This window comes from Pteropus alecto, unplaced genomic scaffold, assembly GCF_000325575.1.
Source record: "Pteropus alecto unplaced genomic scaffold, ASM32557v1 scaffold81, whole genome shotgun sequence".
Taxonomy (NCBI): domain Eukaryota; kingdom Metazoa; phylum Chordata; class Mammalia; order Chiroptera; family Pteropodidae; genus Pteropus; species Pteropus alecto.
In genome coordinates this window covers 11,408,132-11,428,122 of record NW_006433378.1, presented here as the reverse complement: position 1 = coordinate 11,428,122, position 19,991 = coordinate 11,408,132, and the positions used below count along the sequence as shown (strand labels likewise).

Genomic DNA, 19,991 nt, shown 5'->3' with positions numbered 1-19,991 from the left:
CTGTACTGTTTTCCTTTTCTCAATCTCAGTTAATTTGAGCTCCCTTGTCTCTTTTTCCTGAGGCTGTGTTTAAATTCTGTGGTTATTTGTAGTACCTAGGCAACAAAAGTTCTGTGTGTCATCTAGTTCTGTGTGTCATCTGAGCCTAGTGGCATACACTAGCATATCCACTGCCTCCTTCTGGTCATTGGTGCAGGCAGAGCATATGGGGACAGGCTTTATCCATGGCGCATGGCCCCTTCAGGTCCAACACAATCTCTGCTGCTTCTGGGAGACGTCTGAGGGTTAAGACATATTCTACATCTGTACCATGCTGGGGTACAAGACAGTTGTGTGACTGTCTAAGGTGCCACAACTCTAGTCATGACAAGCAGTCATTTTCTCCAAAAACAACACTTCAAAAAAATGGTTGTATTAAGTGTTCTTAGTCATCCTATATACATATACCATTAAAGATTACAGTATTACTAGGTTCCAGGTTTCTAGAGATTAAAGATGGGCAACAGCATGTATATAAGTCAGGATCCAACCAGGAAACAGAAAAAGATGGGACCTTACAATCTCCCCAGTGCTCTTAATCACAGATTCCACAAATTCATTTGAAATATTGCTATTTGCCTGGAGAAACTCTACCCTCCTCCTATCCCCAGCTCTGCGTTTTTATTGTCTGGGGTCTTAGCATTTTGGAAAAGAAAAGTCAGGGAAAGAATGGAAACCAATTTTATTTCACCAAACCTATACCTTCCACATCCTATCCAGCAATAAGCACAGAATAACAAGGCTGTTTGAACAGAGGAAAGTGAAAAGGAGTGAAGGCAAAAATGGGGGTGGAAGAGAGGGTTTGGATTTCAAAGATCTACACAGTGCCATATTTATCATATAAAAAGATCCTTTAAACAGACATTGTATGCCGCAAAGAAAACAACTAGAGAATCAACTGATCTGCTTGAGGATTATAATAATACATAAGCACACCTAAGAATGAAAGAGAGAAAACAAAACAAGTAAATTCTTTGGGCTTTCCTGGGAAATTCATCTGGATGACTTTTACTATAAACCTCTATTTCCAATTGTATAAACTGAAGTACTTTATTAAATCTACAGCAATAACCATTCTTGATTATTTTATTTTCCTCTTAAAAAGAAGCTCTCCTCCCCATCTATGTTCTTCACTTCAAAGTGCCACCACTGGGATCTTAATTCAATCAATGACCCTCCCAGCATCTCCACTGGCTCCTTCTTCTCGTTATACCAACATGCTAGGGCCTCTTGTCTTGTATGTACCTTCAGCCCATCCCATGTATATATTCCAGATTCATCTTCCTGCCTTATAAAAACCTGCAGCCTCGCTCCAGCCCTACGGCCATCTTAAACCTCAGTTTCTTCATTTGTAAGTGGACATTTTAATAGTCTATCTGTTAGGGGATTATCATATTAAAACAGATAATACATGTGATGCAATTTCCTTTTTGACTATAAAATATAACATGTACCTCTCGCTCTTGAATTCAAGCTCTCCAAATTACGGCACTTTGAGAGAATGGCCATGCTAAGTGGTCTTAGTGGTTCTATCCATGTATGTCACTCGTGATTCAAGTATTACTAGGTTCCAAGGCTTGTAAAGGTCAAAGGCAGGCAGTATAGTATGGAAGTTCCAGATCTAACCAAGAATCAGAAACCACTCTGAACATTTAGGTCAGAAAGAATTTTGTGCAGGAAGTTGATAATACAAGTGAGGCAAGGGCTGAGAAGCCAAATAAGGTTGGTGAGGCAACCCAACTGACACCAACAGGCTTGAGGAACACGATAGGAGATGGTGTTACGGAAGCTCCAGGCCTGGGTCACCCCGGAGAACCTAGAACCAAGGTGAGCTTCATCACAGACAGCAGGAGCCACAGAGGAGATGCAGCCATACCCAGAAATGCCACTTGGGGCAGAGATCGAGGGAAAATGCCACTTGAGGCAGAGATCGAGGGAAAATGCCCCAGTTTCCAGTGTATTTCTCATCCCCACAGACCCCGCTTTGCTTTCCTTCTGCAGCCTCATTCTTGCCCTGTGGTCCTGACACTTAGCCTTCTTCCCCGTTCTGAACTTGGCTCGGGTGGCCTTCACATCCCTGCATCTCCAGATCCTAGCCCATCCTCACTACGTAAGCAGCCCAGCTTCCAAGACCTTGCTTAAGTGGGATTTCTGTCACTTGCAAATGAAAGAGTCCTGATCTAATTCACAAATATCAACTTGGTCTGTCATTTGTTCTGTAAATCTTCCACTCTGCGCCTAAGAATAATCTTTTTTTTAATGCACTTTCTGACTTTCCACTCGTTTTCATCACCAGCCGTATCTGTTGACATTTTGGAGTTGTTTTTCATAAAGAAACATAGTTTTAATACTTTATCAGCCATTGTGTTCATAAGAACAAGTAGGAATAATAAAACCCCTGTAAACTAGAAAAGCTACACAATCTTCCAGGCTTAAGAAAAAAGTAAAACACATTTTTAAGCGGGGGAAGGAACATCAGTGGAAAGCCTGGTGAGGCATCAGGACACCTGATTTGGCAGTTCAACACAATAAGTATATACACAGGCTTTGGAGCCAAGGTGACATCTGACAGCCCTGTGACCATCTTAAGCCTCAATTTCTTCATTTGTAAATGGACATTTTAATAGTCCATCTCTTATGGAGTTATCATATTAAAACAGATAATGCATGTAATGCAATTTCCAAAGTTCCTGGCACATAGTTAAACTGATAAAACACTAGCTATTTTTTCAATTGCTGTTAGAAGTGGCAGAGGGTGAGAACAGATGGAAGACAGAACCTGGCATTACCTAAGACATTAGAAAATAAGTGAAGCGTGAATTTATGGAATTGTTGGTCAAAACATATGTCTGTCATTTTTAGCAAATTAATAAAGGATTCTCCCTGTAGCCACTTCAGTGCCTGAGGCAAAAGGAAAACTTGGTAAACCTAATCTTGTACTCACTTCAAATTCAGATATTTTGTTCATCATGCACTTTTACATTGAGTTTCCAAATATTGCATGAAATATTTTTCTTGATTACTGAGTTTTTTGGCACCCCATTAAATTTTTTACACCCAAAGTGGGGGCTTCACCATGCATTGCCCTAATTCCAAGCCTTCTGGGATCAAGTTTAGGATTCAGAAACTTATACAGTTGTGCCAAGATATTAATCAGGATAGAGAGAGTGGGTTGTCAACGCCAGCATTCTTTGAGATACATATTGCTTACCTGGTTGCATGTTGCAACCTGATCCACCTAGATTGCTGGCAGGTCATCAACTGACCTCTGCTCTGAGACCATTCAAACTTGGTCCACACTCAATCACTTCCATGCCCTCTCCAAGATGTTCAGAAAGCACTGATCTGTAATCCCATGTCTCTCTGGGGCGGCTGTGGGTCAATTATTAGGATTCTCACAGATACTTTACCACTTCTGGCCTGCTCTGGGATGCATGGAAATTGTTCTACTCCTTCCCACAGCATGAAGAGGCGGGAACCGTGAGAAGCTGACTAAGGCCCATCCCCTGCCTGCACCACACCACAAACTTTACACTTGATGTGAAATTTCAGAAGATGTCTGGTCCTTCGCAGTCCATCTAGTTTCCCAGGCCCCTTCTGGGAATGGAGGCACAGGTCTAGTGGGCACTGATAAATATTTAACAACCAGCTCTTCTGGGTGGATTGGAAGAGCATTTGCTGATTTCCAGAGAGTAACACTCTCACTCACCACAGCTGATTTCCAATTACCAAAGTGATACCAACACACTCACAAAACTCCTAAACATCTAACAATTGGCTCTTGAAAGCTGGGACAAAGGCAGGTCCAGCACACTGCGGCACAGATCCCCTCGATTTCAGAGCCCCCAAGCCTATCCAAGGTCTCTGTCACCCTAGGATGGCAGTCAAGGAAGGCCAAAAAGCAGTGTCGGCCTCTAGTTTTCAGTGACAGCCTCACATCCAGACTCTTGTTCACCTTCTCACTTTCTTCCTTCTGGGCTGAGAGAGTCAGGAATAGAAAAACAACGCTTTATCTAACCTTTCAAATCCACTGTTCAGGACAAACTCCTGGACACAGAGATAGATTAGCCAAGCATTTAACTCTTTTCATCATCTGACTTATCTGTGTTGTCCCTACCCAAAGGCAATGAATGCATAACTTTTCAAATGGAAGAATCAGTTCAGGAGATCTGAAAGGAAAAAAGCATCAGTTCATATGTTGATATATATTATTCCACCACCTAATCAAAACAAGCTCCAAAAGATAAGTGAAATTATGATCTCTTATTTAACAATTTATAATTTATCTGCTCAAAACAGATTTATTGCAGCTATGACATGCTCATCAAATTTCAGGGTCTGTGCTAGGTACTAGATATATAAAGATGAGTAAGGCCACCTAATCTTGAGTTCACAAATCTCACAGACATATTCTCTAATTAGAGTATTAGTTAAAAATATATATATACTTATACATAATTATTACAATCCATAAGTGTGTAAATATACCACATATAAAGTATATATATATACACACACTACACATATATACATATATAGTGTATAGAGTATATAAACTTAGGTGTTAACACTTAAAAAAAAAGCGATTTATCATAAAAAAATCACCTTTAGAGGAGCAGGGGGCAGTTTTGTGTAAGGAAGAGGCTTCTAGACACTGGCCATGCTCTGTTTCTTGATACAGGTGGTAATTACATTGGAGTTCACTTAACTGGTCATTATACATCTACAGTTTCATGTCCTTTTTATTTTCTTATTTATTATTTATATTTTATTATTTTTAAAAAATATCGCCTGCCTAAGTGATTTTGCCATGTGACTATGTCAAGAATTTTTTCTTTTTATATCATATATTTTTCAGTCCTAAGAACAATCTTATTCTAGGTTTCTGGCAAGTTGAGAGTTTTTAATATTTTCAAGGGCAGCTGTTGAGAAACAATATTTCGCATTTCTTCTTAACAACGATATACATGCAGCCTTGGTTTTCTTTTCTAAATAGCAATAGATATAGATATATTTTATCCTTCTTACCAAGTGGATATTAAATTACACTGAGATCAGCGTTCACTGTGGCCCAATCTTTCCCATTGGTCTAGGATTGGGGCTGGGGGTCTCCATGCATACCTATGAATAAAGGAAGCTTGGACCAGCAAGAATAGGCAATGACCCCAAGAATCAGGGCATAAGGCAAGGACATTCCCATAAACGAAAAGGGATGTAACAAAAGGGAATCTGCAAAAACTCTTAGTCCTTAGATCAGAGACCAGTGCCTAGATGTTCAAAAGGCTCATGTCAGACTCCTGACTCAGCTCCTTACTAATCATACGACCTGAAGCAACTCACTCCACCTCTGAGCCTGCTTCCTTGTCTGTGAAAAGGCAGAATAATAATAGTAACTTCTTTGGGGGGTTTTATAGGACTATAATAATGTATGTTGAGTGCTTGGTAAATGTAAGGGTACATTATCACAGTAATATGTTCATTTTAAGAGAATTTCACACTAAAACAATTGAGGTGTTTTCTAGATTTATTTTGTTCGTGTTTTATTTGCAAACTCCCCAGAAGTTAGCAATGTATTTATTACTCAGGGAGATGCTTTAGGTTGGCGTTTTATTTGGAAACTCCCCAGAAGTTAGCAATGTATTTATTACTCAGGGAGATGATTTAGGTTGTCTAACAGCTGGTGCTAAAAGAAACAATTATAATCAATTTACAGATCCCATCTAGCACAGACATTATGCAATATCCATTTGTCATTAAAAATAACTGAATATAAAAATATTATTTTCAAGTTGCTTTGAGTGCGAATTCTAACATACATTTCTAAAAACCCACAGAAATACTTAAAGTCACATTTGTGGAAGACATAAGGGAAGTTTTATATTCCACTGTTCTGCCTTTGCTTTCAAGTCTCAGGTATTCGGCGAGGCTGTTTGGGTGACCTCTCATGAAAAGCTCCACACTTTATAGGACAGCAGAGAGGTCTCAGATTAATCAACTAAGTGCCAGGAACTTGGTTTCAGAAACATTTCAGTCCATGAGACAGACTAACTTCACTGTAACCCTCAATAGTTAGTGTGCCCATACTCCATGGATTTTGCTACCTAATTTTCCAAAAAATGGTTGAAAGAAAATTTTAAAACTCCAGGCAACTTGTCCCTGACTTATACAGTCTCACCTAGGAACACAACTGGGGCAGGTACTAACGCAATCATTCTATCTCCCTCCCTACGGCCACCTTTTCTGCCCTCTACCCACCGCACTGACACTACTCCCATCCAGCGCCCAAGTATTTGTTCCAGGGATTTCTTCAAATCCCAAATCCTTACATAATATTTGAAATTTCATGTGATTCCAATTCAGGAAAGGGGCAGGAATCCCCCCGTCATTACCTCCACGGTCTGATGACCTCCTCCTCTTCCCCTTTATTAACTTTAGTAATAAAAAAAAATAACCCCACACTCAATCTTAAAAATCCCCTTCATTAATCAATCAATTAATCAATGAACAACTACTACTTCATTATGTCACTACTGTCCTCTTGTGGCTTCTATCAGCATCTATGAAACGGTGGCAGGCTAATTTATTAGCTTGCAAATAGTACAGAATCTCTGATCCTTCCCCATTTTTGACAGACTGAGTGTCAAGTGTTGGGCTAGGTGCTGGGATGATGAGGTGGACAAGGAAGACAAGATCCTGCCCTGTGATGCTCAAAATACCTTTTGGAATTATAAACAAATATCGTCAACAGTAAAGAAGAAACGTTAAACAATTATATTGGCATAAGGATTAAGAAGGAATCAAACAGTGTTGCGATGGAATAATGAGAAGTCTGCTTCACACAGGTCGTTGGGAACGTTCTTTCTGGTGGGTGGTTGAGCAGAAAGAACTTCCCCAATGACCTGTGTGAAGCAGACTTCTCTCTAGACCTTCTCAGGGCAGGATCTTGTCTGCCTTGTCCACCTCATCATCCCAGCACCTAGCCCAACACTTGACACTCAGTCTGTCAAAAATGGGGAAGGATCAGAGATTCTACACTATTTGCAAGCTAATAAATTAGCCTGCCACAGTTTCATAGATGCTGATAGAAGCCACAAGACTGTGGACCAGAGATGTATAGTTTATTAATCGCAACAATAGCAGTAGTCACAGTATTGGCATTTTTGCACCAGGTCCCTGAGCCCCAAGTCCTACAGGGTAACACCAAAAGGACTAGATGACACCTGCACACATGGTGGGTTGTACTAAAAAAAAGGTTCCTTAAGTATAGAGAATCCAAAATGTTACAATGGGCAGTAAGTATTCCTGCTCTTCACTCCAGAGGGAGACACGATCTTCCAAGGTCATTCACTATATGAACACCGTGAAAGGACATTCTGGGACAAAGGCAGTCAGTGCCTCTTTTGCAAGATGTGCAGAAACACAACAGAGCCTGGAAAACTGCCGACGAGTAGAGAATCGAAAAATATTTGTTGATTGAATGAATAATGAATCAGAGGTAGAATTAAAAATATAAAATAAAGGAAAAAGTAAAGTACAATAAAATAATAAAATAAAATAGGAAACCTCTTTTTTTCTCAAAGACACCTCTTTACCTAATGGTATGCCGGCAAAATGTTTAACAACTAACTCTTGGAGGGAAAGGAAGGCCTTGATTTGTAGCATTTTTCAAATTCCTTGGCAAAAAACATTCCCGCCATGACCAACTACCAGCTGCTGATATCACTGAATGTAGAGCTGGTGAGAGTAACACACCATTATACAGTATTTCCACTGCACAAATAGCAAACACCTCAATGGGTGATTTTACTACTATTAATATGGTAAAAATGCAGTAAAATAACTAGGAAGCAATGAGTTTGAGTGTATTCTCCTAGTTTTAAAAACAATTGTAAGTTTATATGGTTTAATTTTTAATAATGTCTTTGTTTAACAACTGACTCACAAATTCTTGAAAACTTAACAATAGACTCTTATGACTGGATACAAGCCAGCTCTGACAGACCACGGCTCTTACCATTGTCCTTTACTATCCCCTCCTTGTCTTTGGTGTCATTCTTGTTCCTCCAGCCTCATTCCTAGATCTTCTATTTCTCTCAAACTTGGCTCCTCATCCTGCGTCTCAAGGCTGAGCTCGGCCTCACTTCTTTTCACCACTCCCACCCACCTGGTCCCATTCCTGAAAGCCTTCAGGTCTGTACTTCACCACCCCCATCCCTCTCCCACCCCCACACACACAACACACACACATACACGTCCCGCCCACAGAAGCACCCTGGAGAAGAATCCGGGAAATTCCACTTAGCCTTCCTCAGTAATTGAGGCCACAGCAGGGGAGAGGGGCATGCATTCCCAATGCATTTTCTCATGGAAACATCGGCACAACTTTTTGTTAGGCTCTATTACTTTGGGTGCCATATTTTAAGTACATCATGTATTATAATAGGGATTTATAAACAAATCTGAGGTGCTGATCTCTCTTCTTGTATAAAAAATGCATTGGGTTTTCCAAATTTGGAAAGAAACTTTGGGAACATACTCAAATAGAAGACTACTTGATATGTATTTATATACATTTTATTTATTTAACTATGTCCACCAGAGGGCAGCAAAAAAAAACTGTATGTAAAAATATTTACTCAATACTGAAATTAAGAGCAAACCTGTATTACTACTTGCTGATAAACAGGAAACTGTTAGAGTCCTGGAGAGCAATGTGACTTCAAGTTTATGTGACCAAAAAAGAAAAAAAAAAAAAAAAACCGACAACAACAACAACAACAAAAACACCGAGGAGATTTTCTTAAAACTAAAGGAAAAAAAGCATGAATGCATGAATGTTCCTATTTCTTTTTTGAGAGTTTCAATATTATGGAGAAATATCATTTCATTTTTTTTTAACTTCAAAGCCTCAATATTAACTTTCATGGTAGTTTAATTGATCCTTTTAACATATATTATTTGAACATTTTTTATGTTCAAAACATTGTGCTAGCAATTACTACTTCTGAAGCATAACTTGAGAAATACAGAAATGACAGCCTATCTTTATCAGGGTTCTCCAGAGAAACAGGCCAACGGGAGATATATATGTATAAAGAGATCTATTTTAAAAAATTGGCTCGTGTAATTACAGAGGATGGCAAGTCGGGAACCTGTAGGGCAGGTCGGCGAGCTGGAAATTCAGGCAGGAGTTAACGCTGTGGTCTTCAGACACAATTTCTTCTCTAGGAGACCTCAGCTTCTGCTCTAATGGCCTTCACCTGACTATACGAGCCCTGCCCACATGATTGAGGTTAACGTCCTTTACGTAAAGTCAGCCGATGGTAGATGTTCACCATATCTACATGAAGAGGCTTCACAGCAACACCTAGATTAGATTTTAATGAAGTCCTGGGTACTACAGACTAGCCAAGTTGACGAATAAAATTAACCATCACATGGTTCCAAAAATGTTTCCCCTCTCCAGGCGCCCTGTCCCAGAAATGTCACCCTTGGGAAACCATGCTTTGAGTCATGGATTACTCCTCCCAGATACCATCTTTTAAAACACGTACATCCCTGGTAGGTTAATAGACCTAGTGAGACACTAATATTTGCCTGCCAGCTTATCACATACACTGCTCCAGACAGAAGAGAGTCTGTGGAGTCCTGAAAGCAGAGTAGCAGGAGGTTCTGAATGCTAAAAGGGAAGCTGTGACTTATCATCCACAACCAGCAATTTCCTAATTTTACATGCAATTTCCCCTCTCCGATGGTGTTCGTATTTTTGGTGTGTTGTGAGAAACTATATTGTTGTTTTTAGAAACTAAATCTAACTTGTAACTCGGCAACTAAGCAATGACAGCATGATGCCTCTCTAACTCCTGTTCTGTGTGCTCTGCAAAGTTTAAGTTCAAAATGCTTTTCTTGTTGTTCTTCAATCAAGAGTCCTCAAAAGAATGCATGACCTAACTCTGATAATGAGGAAACATGAGACAATCCCCAAATGAGAAATGTTCTACTAAAAATGGAGGAGTGTGTTCTTTAAAAATGTCAATATCGAAGACAAAAAATAAAGGCAAAGAGGGATATAGACAGTGGATTGGATAGAGATGAGGGTTTGGGCTTTTTCTTTGGTTGGTTTGGTTTTTGTTTCATTTTGTCTTGGGTTTTTGTTTTGTTTTGTTTTGAGTTTGATAAATGCTGTGATTGTGTATGGAAGAGTGTCCTTACTGTTCGGGGTAGACTGAGTTCAGAAAAATATATAAAGAATACATATATATGAGAAGAAAGAGCAAGAGATGGAGCAAGTGGAAGAAAATGCACATGAACCAGGGTGAGGAACATACAGGTGTTCTTTGTGCTGTTCTCACAACTTTTCTTGTCTTGAAATTGTTTCCAAATAAAAATTTTTTTAAAGTTTACTAGAATTAGCTATGCTCCATTGTAAGAAGTTCCTTCATATGCTTTAAATTAATAGTGATACTGCTTTGGGAAATCAACTCATCAGGATTCTAGCTCACATCATATCACATCACAGTCCAATTGAGTGGCAATGAGAAAAAAAAGGCTCTGTCCTATGCCCACAACTTTGGGACCAGGGTCCTTGCCACCAGAGAGGCCTCATCTTCCTTTGTTTTGGATCCCTAGAGTCCTCTCCAACCAGCCAGGGAATAAAAGAGATTTGCAGATGGGAAGTTCTCTACATGCCAGTCTGGAAATGGTTCCATCATTCCCACTCATGGGCCATTGCTCAGAATCCTCATATGGCTACATCTACCTGCAAGAGAGCCTAGAAAATGTCATCTACCTGAGGGCTCAGGAAAAAGATAATACAGAGGGTGGGGAGCACTAGCATCTGCCACGATTAGTATTTTATTTTACAGAGATTCGAGGATACTTAACTAAAAAACAGAGAGAAGAAATAACTTCTCCTGAGTCAAGCAAACACAGAAAATTATACATGTAAACCGTGAGATCAAATATGTGTTTCTCTCTCAAACTCTTTCTCTTCATGGAGGACAAATAGTCAAGATGGTGGAGTTGAAACTGGAAGGAACTTAGTATCAGAAACTGGTTTTTAAGCAAGCAGCCACAGAAGTCATTCTATATGTGGGCACCACAGTATTAACAAAAACACAGAGCCACTGATGCCTGCAAAACTTAGGTTCAAGCTCAGGGATGATGCACGCACCTGGGATAAGTCTGTTAGGGCTGTGGACTTGCTCCTCCCGCCTGCCTATCTAGTCCTCTCTTTCCCATCCTTCTCTTTGTAGGTACATCTCAAATTATGTCTCTTTCATGAAACTTCTTTGCTCCAGATCACATTAATTTCTTTCTATTTGTCTCTTATTGCCTCTATAGCTAAAATGAAAATGTTTTAGACTGTGAAAACTCTTTTGTGTGTAATTACTGAAGGTTCAGGAATATGGATGGTCTCTATTTTGTACACTTTACACTTAGCCCTGTGTCGGGCCCATAAAAAGAGATGACTAAATATTTGTTACTTGATTTGATTCCATTTTTGGAGTTGGGCAAGAGGGCTGTCTCCTTAGAACACCTGGATCTTAGTTGTGCATGTAAATCATTTGTATTCTCCTTTAGTGCACTCTCACAGACAACGCAAGTGACACTTAGTAAGAGACTGCACTGAGCACCGTCACTTGAATAAAATGCTAAAAGAGACATTCTTTTTAATCAAGTCACATTTTTTTCCCTCAAACCCTCTTATAAAGACTTTGGTGATTGCTAAATAAATAAATAAGTAAATAAATAAATAAAATTAAATTTAAAAAAGATGGATACTATCTAGTACCCCAGATTAAAACAAGGATGGCAAAAGCAACATTCTGGAAAAAGGACTGATTTCTGGATTTTGCTCCTCTAGGTCCCAGATGCAGACAGCTGTTTTCAGGTAGTGTCTTCCCCGTTTAGTCACCTATGACAGCATGTAAAGCATATGCTCACTCAAGAACTTCGTGACAATAAAAGGATTAATTTAGACTGAATGGATCTGCATTGTAAAATAAAAAATGACATATTTTACTATATAGTCCACTAATAATAAATATAAATATAATCATAATTACAAACTCAATACAAATAATAAACAACATACAGAAAAATTCTCATATTAATTCCCAATATTTTCTTCAATATGTCTCTGGTGAAAATCCTTAGATGATTCTTAAGAGAATCATTACTGCTGGGATTTGATATAGGTCCAATTTCTCTTGTCTTCTGCTTTTCCATTTTCTGTTGAAAGCCACATATTGTTTGTGGTTTTATAGGCGTGCATTAGAGGTCACTTCTTTCTAGCAGAATCATTATTTTTACTATCTGCTCATGGGCTTGTTCAATGTTCCATTTAATATCCACTCTTAATAGTTATGCTGTTAACACAGTTGTCTTCACTGCTCTCCACTATATCTACAAAATGCCATCTGCCACTTGTTGCCATTCTATGCCCTCTGTGTCCACTGTGAGTCTACTCTACATGAGGTGCTATTTTCCTCACATTTGAAGACAAAAAAGCTACTTATACGAGCAGAGTTGAAAAGAGAGTAACAGGGAGGCCATGCTTACCACTCCTGAAACAGCATCAACTTTCGACCTAGAAGGTGAGTGAGCTCAGGAGTATTTATTAACGCTCAATATCAAATGGGCAACAGTAGAGCATGTATTATATTCTTCAATATTTCTATAGGCAATCTAGCAAAGTATTAAGGAAACAAAATTACTTCCTGAAATGCATTGAAATATTAAATCAGTGGCAAATACAGATTGCCAGACATTTCAGAGAAGAATTTTCTTCCATGACTGTCAATTGATGTTTCTGCTTTCTGAAATTTCTTAGCTGAAATGTCTCACCTCTCTTCTCAGGAGGAAAGAAACATTTCATATTTTCATAAATTATGCTTCTAACATTCACATAATAAAAACTATTATAAGTGGTCTCAATAACCAAAAGAGTTTGCAAGTCTTTCATGTGAGGACACCCACGCCATCACACTCTGAAGTGAACAGAGTCACGGTAACTCATGACAAATGCAATTCTCTGCTCACTTAACTCTGGTTTATGATTTGACACATTTCCTACCTTTAATCCATTCAGTCAATTCCCACACAAGCCTACTGAGGTCAAGGCCACAGAGTTCAATTTAACAGGGATCAGTTATAGCTTCACTCCTCTGATTTGTAACAAACCACTAAAACTTTCCTCTTGATCAGTCCTCCTACAAATTCACCTCAAGGGCCATAACTGAAATCAGACAAGATATTCATCACAACTATTTGAAAAACAACTCCAAATGCATGCCCTGACATGGGTCAAAAAAAACCCAGTTGCTCCAGGAAAGATGACATGCCTTAACTGGTTTACAAATCTTGCAGGCAGCAACGATAAACATAGAGCCTTTCTTATGCCACTTACAATATCATAAATTTTCAGAAGATATACACAGCCTTTTGGCTAAGGTTAACAAGTTTAACCTACCATTTAAATAACATATTTCATGATGAAAATCATGTTGTATAATATACCGTAATTACCATTTGTCATTCAAATATAGAAATTCAGCACATTTTATATCACCTAATCAAGATCAATACTGCATTTGTCACTGCGTTTATTTCTACCTATGTCAAAACTGACAAGTACAATAGTACGCTTATAGCACTCAAACAAATAGCAAATAGCACTCAAGGATTTAGCAAATGGTTAGTTGGGATTATGGTTTAGAATAAGTGACTGTTAAGGTTCATGGATCATTTTGATCAATGATCACACTACTTCTAAAACTCTATTTTAAGTTTCTAATATAACCATAGTGTGTAACATTGTGTGTAACATGAAATGAGTATCAGAGACATGACTCGTTATATTGGTCAGGGTTCTTCAAAGAAGCAGAACCAATGGAATATGTGTATTTAAGGAATCTATTTAAGGAACTGGCTCACCTGATTATGGAGGCTAAGAAGTCCCAAGATGCAGTCCTCAGGTTGGAGACACAGGAAAAGCCAATATTCCAGTTCGTGTCTAAAGACAAAAAAAGATCAATGTCGCAGCTCAAAGCCGTCAGACAGGAGTTCCCTCCTACTTGGCCTATTTGTTCTATAGTCTTCAATTGACTGGATGAGGTCCACTCACATTAGGGAAAGCAATCTGCTTTCCTTAGTCTACTGATTCAAATTAATCTCATCCAGAAACACCCTCACAGACACAACCAGAATGTTTAGCCAAATGCCTGAGTGCACTATGGTCCAGTCAAAGTGACACAGAATTAACCATCACACCCGTATATACACAAAAAGCTTATCATTTAAGGAAGAAATGAGACAAACACAGTAGTGTTTAACAATAACAAAATGACATAACTAAGTGCTATATTGAATGATAATGCCTATAATTCCTATAGAATTTCAGTAAAAGAACAAACAGAATTTCTGATTAATTGTATAATAAATGTTTTCATTTGTCTACAGGTGATTAAGTCCAAAGAATTAAAGGGTAAATAAGAATTGACTGTTCATCAACAAAAAGGAGCAAAAAATAAAATGCCTTAAGTGACTTAAAAATGAAAAAAAAAATAAAACCTCAAGCACAGGTATAAGGGAGAAAAATAACACATTGCCTCAACATTTTTCCTGTCTGAATCTTTACCATTTTCTACCTCCATGTGAAAGACTGCTTTAGCTATGAGAAAATTGCTTTCGATGCCACATATTCCAAAAACACCTGCTGGTCTTAAGCGTCGCAGCAAATTATTCAGCCTGCTTGGAAGTCTTAGGTTATAAATTTTATATTCATAGCTTCTCAAAAAATTTTAGAGGTTTTCAGCAGAAGGGTTAAAGCAAGTGATTCCAAGTTAGACAATCTCTCAGAGTAACAGGTATTATTCACTACCTTAGTGTGCTACCCACTACCCATCAGATTCTATTCTCTCACAGGCAGTATTTTAATGAAAGAGGTACAAAGTATGTCACATTGAGTTATTTTTCCAAGGATTAGGCAATGACATATAAGCAATTTCTTGGCTAATCTTCATAGCAGTTTTTACTAGGAACTGATACTAGAAACTATTATGTAAAAGTCTGACAATATCTCTCTAATCTTTCTTGAAGATAACAATCCCAAACAGCCTTGGAGTCATCAAAGACTTTGCAGCTGAAAACGCATCACGTTTGTTCAGCTTAAACGTCAGTATTTCTAGATCAACTCACCAATCTTAAGTAACCACAGTTTTCCAACAAAGCTCAATAGCCTGGCAGAGGCTGACTGAATGCCGGCATTACGCTGACAGGAATGGCAAAATCTATTCCATTTTTCTTGATTCTCCCAGCTGTCTTACGACAATGATTTTTCACTGGTTACTCCCTTTTCTGGCATCAGACTGATTGAAATTATGTCTCTCAAATTTTTCCTGTAAAAACAGAACAGCCTTGCTCAGCCGTGGAGGATTAGACATGAGCAGATGGACATGAGTGTCCCTATCTCCCACGAACAACATTCGGCATGGAGCAGATCGCAGAGTTCCCACGGTTCAAGCTAGAGAGCTGGGAAGCCTTGGTGCTGAGAGTTTGAAGGGTTTGGTACTGGGAGAGTGAGGCCATAGAACAAAGAATTTTAGAAAACCCACACAAATGGAAGAGACTACTTCTTCAATAGGAGGGTCCCACCAGGAAACCCAAGTAGACGAGATGGGATTACCTATACCTCACTGGACACCAGCCAAAGAAAACAAGGCACTAAACAGGCTAATCACTCTTCAGAAGAAACCAACAAAAATAAAGATGGTAGCCGACACCAGAAGGCTGCCTCCACACTGCGTTGAACAATTCAAACTTTTCTCAGAGCAAACATGCCACCTTGGAGAAAAGGAGGCAAAGAGACCAGATGAGAGGCAGGGGAAGAGTCCTGATAAAGAGTCTGTACTCTGAACTGATGGACTATTATATTCTACCATTCCCTAAAGACTAATCAAAAAGACCGCATCAATCACAAAGAAACTTTTGTTAAGCCAGAAGAGACTGAGCTACCTTTAACAGGCAAGTTAAGTGTTTGCTAGCATGTTCATGCTCTCACTAGCAACAGAACTGAGGTATCCAGAGCTAGATAAGATGTATTATAGCAAATAAAAGCACCATGTTTGTGAGATATGTACTGCAGTGTAAATTTAAACCCCCAAATTCAGAAATGAGTAAGATGTACTTCATACATTCCTTGAACTCACACTTTATACAGCGAAAAACTCCATAAGAACATGTGTTAAATGGAAAAATAAAATAGGTCTAAGCACAAAGGTAGCCCAAATAATAAACTCATAAAATACACGTGGAAAGTAAGAGGAGGATAAAAAACTTTCTGGAGAAGAGAACTACGTGGGGTTTAGAGGATAGATAGGAGTTCATCACGCATTGGTGAGAGTTCCACGCAGGTACAGAACAGTAGGTCAAAGGTGCTGAGGAATGGAAGAGTTATGAGTGCCCAGATTTGTCTCACTGGAGCATAACAGAGAAACCTAATCTTCAGATAGAATTCCATTCTCTGGTGACAAATACTGTAGCTTAGAGCAGGGGTCCCCAACCCCCGGGCCACAGACCAGCACGTCAGTGACCTATTAAGAACCAGGCCACACAGCAGGATGTGAGCAGTGGGCAAGCAAGCGAAGTTTCATCGGTATTTGGAGCCGCTCCCTGGTGCTAGCATCATTGTTTCAGCTCTGCCTCGGATCATCAGGCATTAGATTCTCATAATTAGATTCTCACTGGTCCCTGGTGCCAAAAAGGTTGGGGACCACTGGCTTAGAGGACTGAAACTATTGTTTCAAGATGTTAAAATTCAATTTTTAAAGAGAAAATATTAAGAGTGTAGTCAGTGGAATGGGGAGAAAAACTGTAGTATTGTTCAACCACCAAAAATTAAAAGATAAATTTGTGAGATTATTGTTCCTGTCCTCGATTCAGAAAACAGACTCCATATGGTTACAAATATTTATTTCTAGGATGTAAAAAATAAGATCTGTTTTCATTCTATCCAGTCTCAAGATCTTTAGTAATTTCCAGTTTTAAAGAATAACAAGTCTCCACACAGGAGGTGTCTGATGTCACTAATTAACCATTTTCTTTTGAAGACTCTTAACAACTATTAACAATGTTTATCCTAGTGATTTTGTGTCCTATTGACAGTAGTTGGGTATTTTTAAGCTACTATTTTATATATTCTTTATAATTCTTGCTCAAAGGTTATTATGCACTATTTTCTTTAAGTGGTAGTTTAAAAACCAGCTGTTTCAAATGACCTCAACAGTATTTTTAATGGTTACTTTTTTCAGGTGAAATTCAAAGATTAAGCTGAAGAATAGAATAATCATTTCATATGAAAAGAAGCACTTTTAGACCATAGCCAAGACTATGTGGGCTGTTTTAGAAATACACATGACCTAGCATCAGTCCCCAACCTTTTTTGGCACCAGGGACTGGTGCTCCTATGAGAATCTAATGCCTGATGATCTGAGGTGGAGCCGAGGCGGTGATGCTAGCGCTGGGGAGCAGCTGTAAATACAGATAAAGTTTCGCTTGCTTGCCCACCACTCACCTCCTGCTGTGCTGCCTGGCTCCTAACGGGCCATAGACGGGTACCGGTTGAGGACGCCTGACCTAAGGGATTTAGGAAGGCCCACCTTCCCAAATATATTTCCTCTATTTGCCAGGGCACCAAGGATGCTCTACTAAAGATAAATGGCTCTGAATTTCAAAAATTTGTTGACCATCATTAACCTTGTATTATAGCACCAGTAGTACCCTGTAAGGACTAACACTAAGACATTATCAAAAAATAGCTTTTAGCAGCTTCCCAGCAAGTGTTTGGTGCTTCCGAAAGGGATTCTATGCCCAAATAAGGTTAAGAAATACTGAGCATTATTTTTCTTAGAGAGTCACAATATATGTTAGTGTTTTAAAAGCTCTGAAAAGACCAACGTTTAGGAAAAAAAAGTCTTAAATTTTTTAAAACTCAGCAATTCCAAAACTCAGCTGACATTAGGATTTTTCTGGCTGCTGAGAATTAATAACAGTATCTGGGGGAAAAAAGCAAGACATCGAAAATTAAACAAAAAAGAGATGATTGGATTAGGGCCAGGAAGGGGAGCTCAGGTGACTGAGAGTGCTGACAATGAACATGGACTGTTCCCAAGGGAAAATTCAACATTTTTTCCCTTGGACAGGTCCTAGGGCTGATCCAGTCCTTAAGATGGATAAAATTCATTTGGTCTGGACAGCTTCCATTTTATCGGAGGAGGGTCTTCACAGAATCGCCTTCGTTAAGATGTTTTTGAAGATTATATCAGTATCATCAACAGACCACACAGGAGATGGTCACAGGAAACTCGCTTCTGCACTTGCTATGTGGAGGAAATCAAGAACATTGTCTTGTTCAATGCCCATTATATAAAGCACCACACTGAAATGCTCTTTCAGAACTGAGTGCTAAAAACAGACATTTTTGCCTTCCATAAGGAAATGAGATATCTCCTCTTTTCTGAAAAGAAGTATTATGTCTTTCTACTTGTTTTGAGTATCAGGAAGCCCAAAGCTAAATGTCAAAGCAAATATAACAACCACATAGGCCTTTATGCCCTGGATGTTTGGAATCTTCTTCCTATTCTTACTGATGCCTCTTCAGTCATGACTCTATTTCTCATTCCCCATTACTTTATTGTCTTTGCTTGTGATAAACCACCATAAACCCATCTAGGAATAGGAAAGAGGACAGGTGAAGAGATGGAAAGATAAAGACAAACAGAAATGATTGACTCCCGCAAGATCTATATGGAACACACCACCAGTACCTTACATGGGGCCTGGAATATCAATAATATCTAATAATTTCTTATATATTTTTAAGTGATAAAGCGTTCCCCAATTATATTTGCCCCATCAAGATCTCCAGAGACATGTGTTTCTTACTGAAAGTTGTGTCAAGGATACCGAGCACAGGTTAAGGCTGCCAGCTCCTACCAGTGCTTAGATTGAAGGGATTCTGCTGGGGCAGGGGTCGGGGGGTAGGCTGAGGCATAACCTCAGAGTGGCAGTGAGAGGGCACTGGAAATAGGCCAGAGGACCTGACCGGTAACTAACTCCAAGGGAGACCCTTCCTACGGCTCTGCAGAGGGCTGAGAGAGAGTCCACCTTTTCTGCTCAAATCAGGTTGATCTGCCAATAAAAGAATGAGGCATGACTTACAGGGGAGGAGATACACACATACACACACACACACACATACACACACACATATCTTTCTTGTGTTTGAGTGAGGGGGCATGAATTTGGAGGGCAAGAAACCCCATATTATCTACTGAGAATACATTCTGTAATGAGATGAAATTGTAGGACAAGCATTTGTATTCCAAAGGGCTTAAAAACATGTCAATATATAGTTGATTGTTCACATCATAGAAACCACATTCAGATATGGCTCCTGAATATCACATTGCTGACTTTATTATCTATTAATAAGCTGAACCACAAGTATTTTAATGTTATAACTTGAAGGTTAAAAGCTCCCTCTCTCACTCCTGAGAGATGAGCGGGCAAAGAGTAAAAATACCAGAATCTATAGAGCTGTGACAGGAACTTTGATTCTGATTATGGTTTTCTCAGGGCACAATTATGGTCTGGTCTGAGGGCTCCTTATATGTGATACTTTGTAGGTTAGCTATTCTGGAGAAATTACTGGATGGGGTAGCATTAATGCTTATTTAATTTTTCCAATAGAAACTACATCGATTTATTCATTTCAACAAACACAGAGAGTTCTCCATGTCCTGCCATGCAATGTGGGATGGCCCTTATAAAGTCCAAAAAAACAAGATCCCTGCCCTGATGGGGTAAGTTAAGGGTCCCAAAGTTCTGACTTTTTTCTTGTCAGTTGACATTTAGCGTCTTTCAAAATCCCCGACCTTCTGCAGCAGGGA

The 19,991-nt window shown here is 39.1% G+C and overlaps 1 protein-coding gene across 11 annotated transcripts in view; it reads right to left on the bottom strand.

Moving 5' to 3' along the window:
* The window catches only part of CHODL (chondrolectin), a 305,562-nt gene that overhangs the window by 256,328 nt on the left and 29,243 nt on the right, over positions 1–19,991 (bottom strand). For 7 of the 11 annotated variants that reach the window (XM_025044201.1, XM_025044206.1, XM_025044199.1 and 4 more), the window contains exon 2: positions 13,978–14,056. The gene's annotated coding sequence lies outside the window, so the exon portion shown is untranslated. Of the gene's footprint in view, positions 1–4,057; positions 4,209–8,053; positions 8,258–13,977; positions 14,057–15,240; positions 15,436–19,991 lie in introns of those variants that run through there. The other 4 variants (XM_025044204.1, XM_025044200.1, XM_015586488.2 and 1 more) reach the window with 4 other exon arrangements.